The sequence below is a fragment of the Ranitomeya variabilis genome, chromosome 3 (genome assembly GCF_051348905.1).
Source record: "Ranitomeya variabilis isolate aRanVar5 chromosome 3, aRanVar5.hap1, whole genome shotgun sequence".
In the NCBI taxonomy this organism is placed as follows: domain Eukaryota; kingdom Metazoa; phylum Chordata; class Amphibia; order Anura; family Dendrobatidae; genus Ranitomeya; species Ranitomeya variabilis.
In genome coordinates, this window is record NC_135234.1 from 299,122,017 (window position 1) to 299,135,198 (window position 13,182).

Below are 13,182 nucleotides of genomic sequence, written 5' to 3' on the forward strand. Positions count from 1 at the left end.
GGTAAATTATTTTTATATTTTGTTAGATCGGACTTTTCTGAATGCAGTGATACCACTTGTGTGTTTTTTGTTTTTTTTTCATGGGGGAAAAAGGTGGGCGATTTGAACTTTTATGTTTTGTTTTTTTTCCACATTGTTTAAAACATATTTTTCTACTTTTCACTGTTTTTGTTAGTTCCCTTAGGGGACTTGAAGCTCTGATCATCTGATCGCCTGTGCAATATACAGCAATACCACAGTCTCCTTTGAAGCCTGGCCACAGGCAGGGTTTCAAGGGAGCTATGCGATGACAAGCAAGGAGGTCTTCAACAGACCACTTGCTGTCATAGCAATCCAATAGCGACCAGAGATCATGTCATGGTCGTGCTGATGGGCGCTTAAAATGAAGCACCCCTGTGTCAGCATGCTGTTAATTCCGCTGTCAAGAGTTTGACCGTTGCACTTAACCCCTTTCTGACATTGGACGTACTATCCCGTCGAGGTGGGGTGGGCCCGTATGACCACCAACGGGATATGACGTCCAGCGCGATCGGCGGCGCTCACGGGGGGAGCGCGGCCGATCGCGGCCTGGTGTCAGCTGATTATCACAGCTGACATTCGGCACTATGTGCCAGGAGCGGTCACGGACAAACATGATCGCGGTGTGCTGGCGGTACAGGGAAGCATCGCGCAGGGAGGAGGCTCCCTGAAGGCTTCCCTAAGACCCCCGGAGCAACGCGATGTGATCGCGTTGCTGCGAGGGTCTCTTACCTCCTCCTCGCTGCAGGTGCCCGGATCCAAGATGGCCGCGGCATCCGGGTCCTGCAGGGAGGGAGGTGGCTTACCGAGTGCCTGCTCAGAGCAGGCGCTGGTAAGCCTGCAGTGCTGTAAGTCAGATCGGTGATCTGACAGAGTGCTGTGCAAACTGTCAGATCACCGATCTGTGATGTCCCCCCCTGGGACAAAGTAAAAAAGTTTAAAAAAAAAATTTCCACATGTGTAAAAAAAAAAAATAAATTCCTAAATAAAGAAAAAAAAATATATTATTCCCATAAATACATTTCTTTATCTAAGTAAAAAAAACAAACAATAAAAGTACACATATTTAGTATCGCCGCGTCCGTAGCGACCCGACCTATAAAACTATATCACTAGTTAACCCCCTTCAGTGAACACCGTAGGAAAAAAAAAAGAGGCAAAAAACAACGCTTTATTATCATACCGCTGAACAAAAAGTGGAATAACACGCGATCAAAAAGACGGATATAAATAACCATGGTACCGCTGAAAACGTCATCTTGTCCCGCAAAAAACGAGCCGCCATACAGCATCATCAAAGAAAAAAGTTATAGTCCTCAGAATAAAGCGATGCCAAAATAATTATTTATTCTATAAAATAGCTTTTATCCTATTAAAGCGCCAAGACATAAAAAAATGATATAAATGAGGTATTGCTGTAATTGTACTGACCCGAAGAATAAAACTGCTTTATCAATTTTACCAAACGTGGAACGGTATAAACGCCTCCCCCTAAAGAAATTCATGAATAGCTGGTTTTTGGTCATTCTGCCTCACAAAAATCGGAATAAAAAGCGATCAAAAACTGTCATGTGTCCGAAAATGTTACCCATAAAAATGTCAACTCGTCCCGCAAAAAACAAGACCTCACATGACTCTGTGGACCAAAATATGGAAAAATTATAGGTCTCAAAATGTGGAGACGCAAAAACTTTTTTGCTATAAAAAGCGTCTTTTAGTGTGTGACGGCTGCCAATCATAAAAATCCGCTATAAAAATGCTATAAAAGTAAATCAAACCCCCCTTCATCACCCCCTTAGTTAGGGAAAAATAATAAAATTAAAAAATGTATTTATTTCCATTTTCCCATTAGGGTTAGGGCTAGGGTTAGGGCTAGGGTTAGGGTTAGGGCTAGGGTTAGGGCTAGGGTTAGGGCTAGGGTTAGGGTTAGGGTTACGGCTAGGGTTAGGGCTAGGGTTAGGGCTAGGGTTAGGGCTGGGGTTAGGGCTGGGGCTAGGGTTGGAGCTAAAGTTAGGGTTAGGGTTGGGGCTGAAGTTAGGGTTAGGGTTTGGATTACATTTACGGTTGGGATTAGGGTTGGGATTAGAGTTAGGGGTGTGTCAGGGTTAGGGGTGTGGTTAGGGTTACCATTGGGATTAGGGTTAGGGGTGTGTTTGGATTAGGGTTTCAGTTAGAATTGGGGAGTTTCCACTTTTTAGGCACATCAGGGGCTCTCCAAACGCGACATGGCGTCCGATCTCAATTCCAGCCAATTCTGCATTGAAAAAGTAAAACAGTGCTCCTTCCCTTCCGAGCTTTACCGTGCGCCCAAACAGGGGCTTACCCCAACATATGGGGCATCAGCGTACTCGGGAAAAATTGTACAACAACTTTTGGGGTCCAAGTTCTCTTGTTACCCTTGGGAAAATATAAATTTGGGGGGCTAAAAATCATTTTTGTGGGAAAAAAAAGGATTGTTTATTTTCACGGCTCTGCGTTGTAAACTGTAGTGAAACACCTGGGGGTTCAAAGTTCTCACAACACATCTAGATAAGTTCCTTGGGAGGTCTAGTTTCCAATATGGGGTCACTTTTGGGGGTTTCTACTGTTTGGGTACATCAGTGGCTCTGCAAATGCAACGTGATGCCTGCAGACCAATCCATCTAAGTCTGCATTCCAAATGGCGCTCCTTCCTTTCCGAGCTCTGCCATGCGCCCAAACAGTGGTTCCCTCCCACATATGGGGTATCAGCATACTCAGGACAAATTGGACAACAACTTTTGGGGTCCAATTTCTCCTGTTACCCTTGGGAAAATACAAAACTGGGGGCTAAAAATGATTTTTCTGAAAAAAAAAAAAGAATTTTTATTTTCACGGCTCTGCGTTATAACCTGTAGTGAAACACTTGAGGGATCAAAGCTCTCAAAACACATCTAGATAAGTTTCTTAGGGGGTCTACTTTCCAAAATGGTGTCACTTGTGGGGGGTTTCAATGTTTAGGCACATCAGGGGCTCTCCAAACGCAACATGGCGTTCCATCTCAATTCCAGTCAATTTTGCATTGAAAAGTCAAATGGCGCTCCTTCCCTTCCGAGCTCTGCGGTGCGCCCAAACAGTGGTTTATCCCTACATATGGGGTATCTCAGGACAAATTGTACAACAACTTTTGGGGTCCATTTTCTCCTGTTACCCTTGGTAAAATAAAACAAATTGGAGCTGAAATAAATTTTGTGTAAAAAAAATGTAAATGTTAATTTTTATTTAAGCATTCCAAAAATTCCTGTGAAACACCTGAAGGGTTAATAAATTTCTTGAATGTGGTTTTGAGCACCTTGAGGGGTGCAGTTTTTAGAATGGTGTCACACTTGGGTATTTTCTATCATATAGACCCCTCAAAATGACTTCAAATGAGATGTGGTCCCTAAAAAAAAAATGGTGTTGTAAAAATGAGAAATTGCTGGTCAACTTTTAACCCTTATAACTCCCTAACAAAAAAAAATTTTGGTTCCTAAATTGTGCTGATGTAAAGTAGACATGTGGGAAATGTTACCTTTTAAGTATTTTGTGTGACATATCTCTGTGATTTAAGGGCATAAAAATTCAAAGTTGAAAAATTGCGACGATTTCAAAATTTTCGCCAAATTTCCATTTTTTTCACAAATAAACGCAAGTTATATCGAGGAAATTTTACCACTATCATGAATTACAATATGTCACGAGAAAACATTGTCAGAATCGCCAAGATCCGTTGAAGTGTTCCAGAGTTATAAACTCATAAAGGGACAGTGGTCAGAATTGTAAAATTGGCCCGGTCATTAACGTGCAAACCACCCTTGGGGGTAAAGGGGTTAACAGGTTAATAATTGCGGATGGTGCGAGGCATTGATAAAGGCAGGATCTGGCTGTAACACACTGCCATTACCTGCCGAGAATGGAGCGAGGGGGTTAAGGTATCATAAAGCTGAATTCAGCTGCTCATTTGCCACTCTTCCACTATGTTGATTAAATATCTGACCTTCCACTACAGGCTAGTATGTGGATGGTGGGGTTGCTTGTCCGAATAATCCAATAGACTTTAATGTCTATATTCTGGCAAAACAAAAACTGCTGTGTATGGCAGCTTTAGGCCACATTCACACATTCAGAAGTGGTGACGTATTATACGTATTATGTAGAAACCTATCATACTTTTCCTCCGATTGTCCCACTCCTGATTTTGGCTCACACATACTGATGTATAATACTGACCAAATACTAAACATGTGAAAGTGGCCTTACTCAGTAGCTAACTAAAATAAAACACAAACTTTTTCAGTGTAGTCCATACCTTTATTTCCTGGAGGCTGAAGGTTGTCACCAGTCAGAGAGCACCATCCCACTGGAAAGATATCCCTGGAGTCATATCGGCACCAATAATCAAAAGCTCCTCTCCATCCATCAAACGTAACAAGGATCTCACTTCCCCTTACCTCCCCAATGGTCGCAGGGCAGATAAAATGGGGAATTTTTCTGTCTACTGCCTCCAGCTTCATGCCTTTCTCAAAGTTGTTCTGAGTTGGAGAGGGAGGTTCCTGTTAAAAGACAGACACATGCTTGAGAACTTTTGTAAGGTTCACATGAGAAAAGATGTACACTATATATATAGGGAAAAGACAGATGCACAATCTGCATAGAAGGGGTTTCATTATTGTAAAGGTCGCTATACACTGTGGATTAAATAGGTTGATGGTTGAACAACCGATGTACAAATAATCGTCTGGTGAATGATAGTTACCCTGACATAGCCATACACATTTTACTCCACATTAGTCTGCTAACCAATGGCCAAACATCATGAACTTATGGCTTGTATTTCAATTTGGGATTATTGTTAAAGGTGGCTAATGGTTGCTACAGTCACATGACAACTCGTCTGCAGTTAGGTCCAGTGAAACAAGTTTTGGCATTTTAGCTGTTTACCAAAACATACTCAAGATACATATATAATCAATATGGGCTTAAAGTGCACATTCCCAGCTCCAATTTGATGGTATAGTAAAGGTTTAGGAATTACAGCTTTTTAATATGTAGCTGTCTCTTTTTCAATGGACTAAAAGTAATAGGACAATTATCTCAAAAGCTTTTAAATGGGCTGTATGGGCTTTTCCCTCATCAATCCATCATCAATTAAGCAGGTAAAAGGTCTGAAGCTGATTCTAGATGTGGAATTTGCATTTGAAAGCTGTTGCTATTAACCCACAACATGCTGTCAACTGAGCTTGCAATGGAAAAGAAATAGCCTTCATTAGGCTAAAAAAAAAGAAGAAATCTTTCAGTGAGATAGAAATGTTAGTAGGGCCAAATCAATAGTTTGGTCCATTCATTAAAAAAAAACAACAGCAAACTGGTGAGCTTGGGAACTCAAAAAGGCCTTGATGTCCACGAAAGACCACAGTGGTGGGTGATCGCAGAATATTTTCCATGGTGAAGGAAAATCCCTTCACATTCATCCACCAAGTGAAGAACATGCTCCAGGAAGTAGGAGTGTCAGTATCTAGGTCTATCATAAAGAGAAAACTTCATGAGAGTGAATACAGAGGGTTCACCACAAGGTGCAAAGCATTAATACGCCTTAAAAATAGAAAGGCCAGATTAGACTTTGCCAAAAAAAACCATCAAAAGAAGCCAGCCCAGTTCTAGAAAAACATTCTTTGGACAGATTAAACTAACATCAACTTGTACCAGAATGATGGGAAGAAGAAAGTATGGAGAAGGATTGGCTCATGATCCAAAGCACAACATATCCACTGTGGAATCAATGTGATGGCTTGGGCATGTTTGGCTTCCAATGGCACTGGGTCACTAGTGCTTAATGATATGACTGAAGACAGAAGCAGCCAGATGAATTCTGAAGTGTACAGGGCTATACCATCTGGTCAGATTCAACCAAATGTAGCAAGGTTGATTTGATGGTGTTTCACAGTACAGATGGACAATGACCCAAAACATACTGCGAGAGTAACCCAGGAGATTATTTACAAAAAGAAGTGAAATATTCTGCAATGGCAATGTCAATCACCAGATCTCAACCCCATTGAACAGCATTTCAGATGCTGAAGACAAAACTTCAGGCAGAAAGACCCACAAGTAAGAAACAACTGTAGTCAGCTGCAGTAAAGGCCTGGCAAAGCATCACAAAAGAGGAGACCCAGTGTTTAGTGACGTCCATGGTTTCCAGCCTTCAGTCAGTAATTGCCTGCAAAGGATTCTCAACAAAGTATTAAAAATTAACATTTTATTTATGGTGATGTTAATTTGTTCAATTACTTTAGAGCCCCTGAAATGAGGAGGCTTTGCAGAAAAATGGTTGCAACTCCTAAACGTTTCAAAGGATAGTTTTAGTCAACACCTTTTATTAAAGGTAACCTGTCACCGCTAAAATGGAAGGTGAGGTAAGCCCACCGGCATCAGGGGCTTATCTGCAGCATTCTGTAATGCTGCAGATAAGCCCCCAATGTTACCATAAAGATGATAAAAAGACTTTAGATTATACACACCCAGGGGCGGTCCCGCTGCGATGGGCATCGCTGGTCCGGTCCGGCGCCTCCTATCTTCATTCCATGACGTCCTCTTCTTGGCTTCACACCTCGGCTCCGATACAGGCATACTTTATCTGCCCTGTTGAGGGCAGAGCAAAGTACCGCAGTGCGCAGGCGCCGGGAAAGGTCAGTGAGGCCCGGCGCCTGCGCACTGCAGTACTTTGCTCTGCCCTCAACAGGGCAGACAAAGTAAGCCTGCGCAGGAGCCGCAGCGTGAAGACCAGAAGAGGACGTCATGGCCCCGTACCGGACCCGAGATGCCCATCGGACTGGACCGCAGCGGGACTGCCCCTGGGTGAGTATAATCTAACCTCTTTTTCTCCTCTTTCAGGTAACATCGGGGGCCTATCTACAGCATTACAGAATACTGTAGATAAGCCCCCAGATGCCGGTGAGCTTAGCTCACCTTCCATTTTGGGAGTGACAGGTTCCCTTTAAAGGGAAAAATAATGAAAAACCAGCTCACCTATTAGGCATTTGTTGTGGGGAAGCCCGGATACCATGCAGTCATCACGTGAAACGATAAGGCAAATAGGAAAAACTAATCCAGCTTCCAAAAATATCAAAATTTTCAAAGCTGCTCACTATGCATCACAGTATGGTTAAATAGCAGCTGTGACAAATCACAGTGAGTAAATTTATCACCTGACACATAAGTGAATATATACAATAAAAACATCAAAAAAACAGAAAAAGAGGAAAATTAACATACAGGTGCATAAAACATTACATACAAACTAAACAATGTTGATATCTTAATAGTGGAACATAATTTCTTTACGAGCATTCAAGCCCGCAGGATAGCAAGTGTTACGGCAGAACATCCAGTAAGCTTCACGCGTCATTAAGCGTCTTTTGAAGTCTCCTCCTCTGGCTGACATCGCAAGCTTCTCAATGCCGACAACCCGGAAAAATGCTGTACTCCTCTGGTGACAGGTAATAAAGTGCTTAGAGGCATGGAGCGATTACTATCAGTGGAGACAACAATGTCAGTAATGTGCTCAGAAATACGGATCTTAAGCGTACGAGTAGTACAACCTATATAACTCAGTTTACATTTTATGCATGTTATCATATATACCACATTTCTGCTGTTACAATTAATAAATTGCTGAATTCTATATTCCTGTCTGTTGTCGCTATCATAAAAAGAATGTGCAACAACAGAGTGAGCACATGTTCGGCATCTAGAGGCACCGCAGCGGTAAAAACCTGTATGATATAGCCAGGTGCGAGAAATATTGCCAGAATTGAAAAAACTGGGAGAAAGAATGTCAGACAAAGTGGTGGCCTTCTTTGCAACCACTTGACACCCTGAAGACAAAATCTTAGAGAGAATTTCGTCCTCATATAAAATAGGAATGTTTTTTAAAATAAGAGATTTAATGCTATTATATTGAGGACTGTATTTAATAGAACAAAATGTCTTCTGATTTTGATTGAAATTCCTCTTCCTATTTTTTGGCAAGAGCATGTGGCTCCGTTTTTTCTTTTTCACTATATTTTTAGCTCTATCGAGCGACCAATTAGAGTAGCCTCTTTTTTCTAGTCTTTTGCAGCACGAATCAATTTCTTGCCTGAGAATACCAGCATCATTGCAGTTTCTAGCTATCCTGGTTAATTCACCTACTGGTATAGATTTGATAGTATGTCCAGGATGACTACTAGACGCATGCAAGATGCTGTTACCCAACAATGGTTTACAATATGTGGAAGTGGCGATGACATCACCTACAATACCACGCAACGTCAGATCTAAAAAAGAGATTACATGTGAATCATTGCTGCAAGTAAAACGAAGATTAAATTCATTGGAGTTAAAATAACTCAAAAGTTCCGGTATGGCAGATACATCGCCACTCCAAATAAGGAGCATATCATCGATGCATCTGCCATACCAGAATATATCCAACAAAAACGGATTACAGTCCGAATATAGAAACAATTCCTCCCAATAAGACATGACCAAATTGGCCACGGATGGTGAGTGTTTACCTCCCATAGAGACTCCTTTGCATTGGAGAAAAAACTGTTGGTCAAAAGAAAAATAGTTATGAGTCATCAGAAAATAAATAGCTTGCATGATGCAATTGCACAAATCAATAGTATAATTGCTATATTTTTGCAAATGAAATTCAAGCGCTTGAATGACAATATTCTGTGGAATACATGTATAAAGAGAGATGACATCACAGCCTATCCAATGGAAACTGTCGCTCCATACAGTATTAGAGAGTTGGTGCAAAACATCCCTTGAGTCTCTCAAAAATCAAGATGCTGTTACCCGACAATGGTTTACAATATGTGGAAGTGGCGATGACATCACCTACAATACCACGCAACGTCAGATCTAAAAAAGAGATTACGGTACATGTGAATCATTGCTACAAGTAAAACGAAGATTAAATTCATTGGAGTTAAAATAACTCAAAAGTTCCGGTATGGCAGATACATCGCCACTCCACAGTTTGTATGTAATGTTTTATGCACCTGTATGTGAATTTTCCTCTTTTTCTGTTTTTTTTTATGTTTTTATTGTATATATTCACTTATGTGTCAGGTGATAAATTTACTCACTGTGATTTGTCACAGCTGCTATTTAACCATACTGTGATGCATAGTGAGCAGCTTTGAAAAAGAACTCATTGTTTGAAACGTGTAGCCTGCTGCTACTCATTCTCCTGTGAACCATGTTATTGGACTTTGGATTATATCCTCAATAAATTTTGATATTTTTGGAAGCTGGATTAGTTTTTCCTATTTCCCTTATCGTTTCACGTGATGACTGCACGGTACCCGGGCTTCCCCACAACAAATGCCTAATAGGTGAGCTGGTTTTTCATTATTTTTCCTTGTTCAGTTCAGTTTTTTGACCGTGCACACCGAGAGCCAAAGAAAACTAGTATTTCACTTTGTTAAAATTCTGTGCTCTGAGGCATTTTTTTTGTTTGTGGGTTTTTTTGAAATATCTTTAAAATATGAATGAAAGTCCAGAAAGAGCTCGAAAAGCTGCTCAATTATTTTCAATGGATCAATCCTCAACAGCTAATGGGTCTGAGTCCGACCTTTTTAGCATAGACATTAATAAATTGGAAAAACTCATGATAAGTGAAATGAAAGTATGGTGGGATTTTACTACTTTGGACAATTATGTGCGTAAAGATATGATCCCTAGAGGATTGCGCATAAAAAAAATTCCTACCACCATATACTCACAAGAATTTGTGGAGGAATGGAATTTGATCCTGAGTAATTGCTCTATCCAATTGATGCAATTAATAATGAAATATGAGGACACCAAGCTTAAAAATATTCAGTCAGAAATTAATGACATTAAAATCGGCTTGGAAAACAAAAATACTGCCAAATATAATGAGGAATTAAAAAACATCAAGATATCTCTCTCTAAATCAGAAGATGGTATTATGAGTCGGAAGAAAAATAAATTCCAACGTGACTTGAGAGATTATCAAATGAATCAGGTGTATGAGTGGGGCAGGTGGCAGAAATCTAACAGAAGCCCTCGCCGAATTCTCAAACGCACTAATTCCTCTGATGCATCTGAGCGCCGAGTCTCCTTCAGTTTTTCGGACGTGGATTCTACGGATAATGTTTCTAATGAAGTTTGCGCAGATGGAAACATCAATCAAAATATGGATAACACTAATACTTATTATCGCAAACCAAGAAGACACAATTCAAAAAACGCAAGAGGTGCGGGGGCCGCAAGCACCGCAGGAAATTTCCGAATGGCTACCCGCAACAGGAAATAACATCTACTTTTCAAGGTGATTTTTCTAACGTTTTAAATATTTCAAGTTGTAATCTTTCAGTGGAACAATTGCAAGTTCTTTCGCTGGGACTTAAATATGCACCGGATCAACAGTTTGACCTGTTTCATACATTAATGGATGTTAACAGATTCATTCATAACCTAACAGTTAAAAGACATTTCTTTGGACAGGAATCGGTTATAACTGAGGGTGTTTCTGCTGTTCAGAATGAATATTGTGATTTCACATTTAATGAACAATGTCTTTTGAGAAATTTGAACGATCTAAATAATCTCAATGTATCCATGAATAGAGATGTAAATCAAGCTGAACAATTTAACACCAAAAATCCATCATTCTATCCTATTCAATCGAGAGTAGATTGCATGGATAGATTTCAAGCTGTTATCGAACGGGATTTGAGATCTCTAGATATATCTGTTCAGCAGAAAACAGGTAAAGGTAATCTAAATTTGAAGCAGCGCAAAGCTCTTCAAGAAATTAGAAATATGCATGAGATCACTATAAAAAAGGCAGACAAAGGTGGTTTAATTATAGTGATGGATACATCGACATGCAAAGATCAAATTAATTGTCTGCTTAGTGATAGCACGACATATAGGAGATTGCCTTCAGATCCCACACTGTCTTTTAAGAATGAATTATTTAGCCTAGTAGATGATGGTGCAGCTTTGGGCATACTAACTAAAACGCATGTGGAATATTTGAAGGTGGGTCACCCTATTATACCCACGATGTATGGCTTGCCCAAAGTGCATAAGGGCACTACACCTCCTCCAATGCGTCCTATCATATCTGGGATGGGTTCCCTTATGGAACATTTAAGTCAATGGGTGGATTCTTTGTTGCAGCCTCTTGTCATGAGAGTTCCAGGATTTTTGAGAGACTCAAGGGATGTTTTGCACCAACTCTATAATACTGTATGGAGTGACAGTTTCCATTGGATAGGCTGTGATGTCATCTCTCTTTATACATGTATTCCACAGAATATTGTCATTCAAGCGCTTGAATTTCATTTGCAAAAATATAGCAATTATACTATTGATTTGTGCAATTACATCATGCAAGCTATTTATTTTCTGATGACTCATAACTATTTTTCTTTTGACCAACAGTTTTTTCTCCAATGCAAAGGAGTCTCTATGGGAGGTAAACACTCACCATCCGTGGCCAATTTGGTCATGTCTTATTGGGAGGAATTGTTTCTATATTCGGACTGTAATCCGTTTTTGTTGGATATATTCCGGTATGGCAGATACATCGATGATATGCTCCTTATTTGGAGTGGCGATGTATCTGCCATACCGGAACTTTTGAGTTATTTTAACTCCAATGAATTTAATCTTCGTTTTACTTGTAGCAATGATTCACATGTAATCTCTTTTTTAGATCTGACGTTGCGTGGTATTGTAGGTGATGTCATCGCCACTTCCACATATTGTAAACCATTGTCGGGTAACAGCATCTTGCATGCATCTAGTAGTCATCCTGGACATACTATCAAATCTATACCAGTAGGTGAATTAACCAGGATAGCTAGAAACTGCAATGATGCTGGTATTCTCAGGCAAGAAATTGATTCGTGCTGCAAAAGACTAGAAAAAAGAGGCTACTCTAATTGGTCGCTCGATAGAGCTAAAAATATAGTGAAAAAGAAAAAACGGAGCGACATGCTCTTGCCAAAAAAATAGGAAGAGGAATTTCAATTAAAATGAGAAGACATTTTGTTCTATTAAATACAGTCCTCAATATCATAGCATTAAAGCTCTTATTTTAAAAAACATTCCTATTTTATATGAGGACGAAATTCTCTCTAAGATTTTGTCTTCAGGGTGTCAAGTGGTTGCAAAGAAGGCCACCACTTTGTCTGACATTCTTTCTCCCAGTTTTTTCAATTCTGGCAATGTTTCTCGCACCTGGCTATGCCGAACATGTGCTCACTCTGTTGTTGCACATTCTTTTTATGATAGCGACAACAGACAGGAATATAGAATTCAGCAATTTATTAATTGTAACAGCAGAAATGTGGTATATATGATAACATGCATAAAATGTAAACTGAGTTATATAGGTTGTACTACTCGTACGCTTAAGATCCGTATTTCTGAGCACATTACTGACATTGTTGTCTCCACTGATAGTAATCGCTCCATGTCGTATGCCTCTAAGCACTTTATTACCTGTCACCAGAGGAGTACAGCATTTTTCCGGGTTGTCGGCATTGAGAAGCTTGCGATGTCAGCCAGAGGAGGAGACTTCAAAAGACGCTTAATGACGCGTGAAGCTTACTGGATGTTCTGCCTTAACACTTGCTATCCTGCGGGCTTGAATGCTCGTAAAGAAATTATGTTCCACTATTAAGATATCAACATTGTTTAGTTTGTATGTAATGTTTTATGCACCTGTATGTGAATTTTCCTCTTTTTCTGTTTTTTTAATGTTTTTATTGTATATATTCACTTATGTGTCAGGTGATAAATTTACTCACTGTGATTTGTCACAGCTGCTATTTAACCATACTGTGATGCATAGTGAGCAGCTTTGAAAAAGAACTCATTGTTCGAAACGCATAGCCTGCTGCTACTCATTCTCCTGTGAACCATGTTATTGGACTTTGGATTTTATCCTCAATAAATTTTGATATTTTTGGAAGCAGGATTCGTTTTTCCTATTTCCCTTTAAAGGGAACCTGTCAGCAGGATTGTGCACAGTAACCAGGGCTGGACTGGCCATCAGGCACTTCTGGTAAATGCCAGAAGGACCGGTGGCAGTAGTGGGCCGCTCGCCGACTCCCCCCTCCCCAGCGCCGACTC

The 13,182-nt window shown here is 40.2% G+C and overlaps 3 long non-coding RNA genes across 3 annotated transcripts in view; 2 read left to right on the forward strand and 1 right to left on the reverse strand.

Moving 5' to 3' along the window:
* LOC143818181 (uncharacterized) overlaps positions 1-4,710 on the reverse strand; it is a 20,905-nt gene extending 16,195 nt beyond the window's left edge. Inside the window, exon 1 of the long non-coding RNA XR_013224365.1 lies at positions 4,325-4,710. This is a non-coding gene — a long non-coding RNA (uncharacterized LOC143818181). The remainder of the gene's footprint in view (positions 1-4,324) is intronic.
* The window catches only part of LOC143818182 (uncharacterized), a 16,320-nt gene extending 3,347 nt beyond the window's left edge, over positions 1-12,973 (forward strand). Inside the window, exons 2-3 of the long non-coding RNA XR_013224366.1 lie at positions 11,485-11,518; positions 12,560-12,973. This is a non-coding gene — a long non-coding RNA (uncharacterized LOC143818182). The remainder of the gene's footprint in view (positions 1-11,484; positions 11,519-12,559) is intronic.
* LOC143815872 (uncharacterized) overlaps positions 1-13,182 on the forward strand; it is a 400,109-nt gene that overhangs the window by 352,038 nt on the left and 34,889 nt on the right. The gene's annotated exons all lie outside the window — the stretch shown is intronic.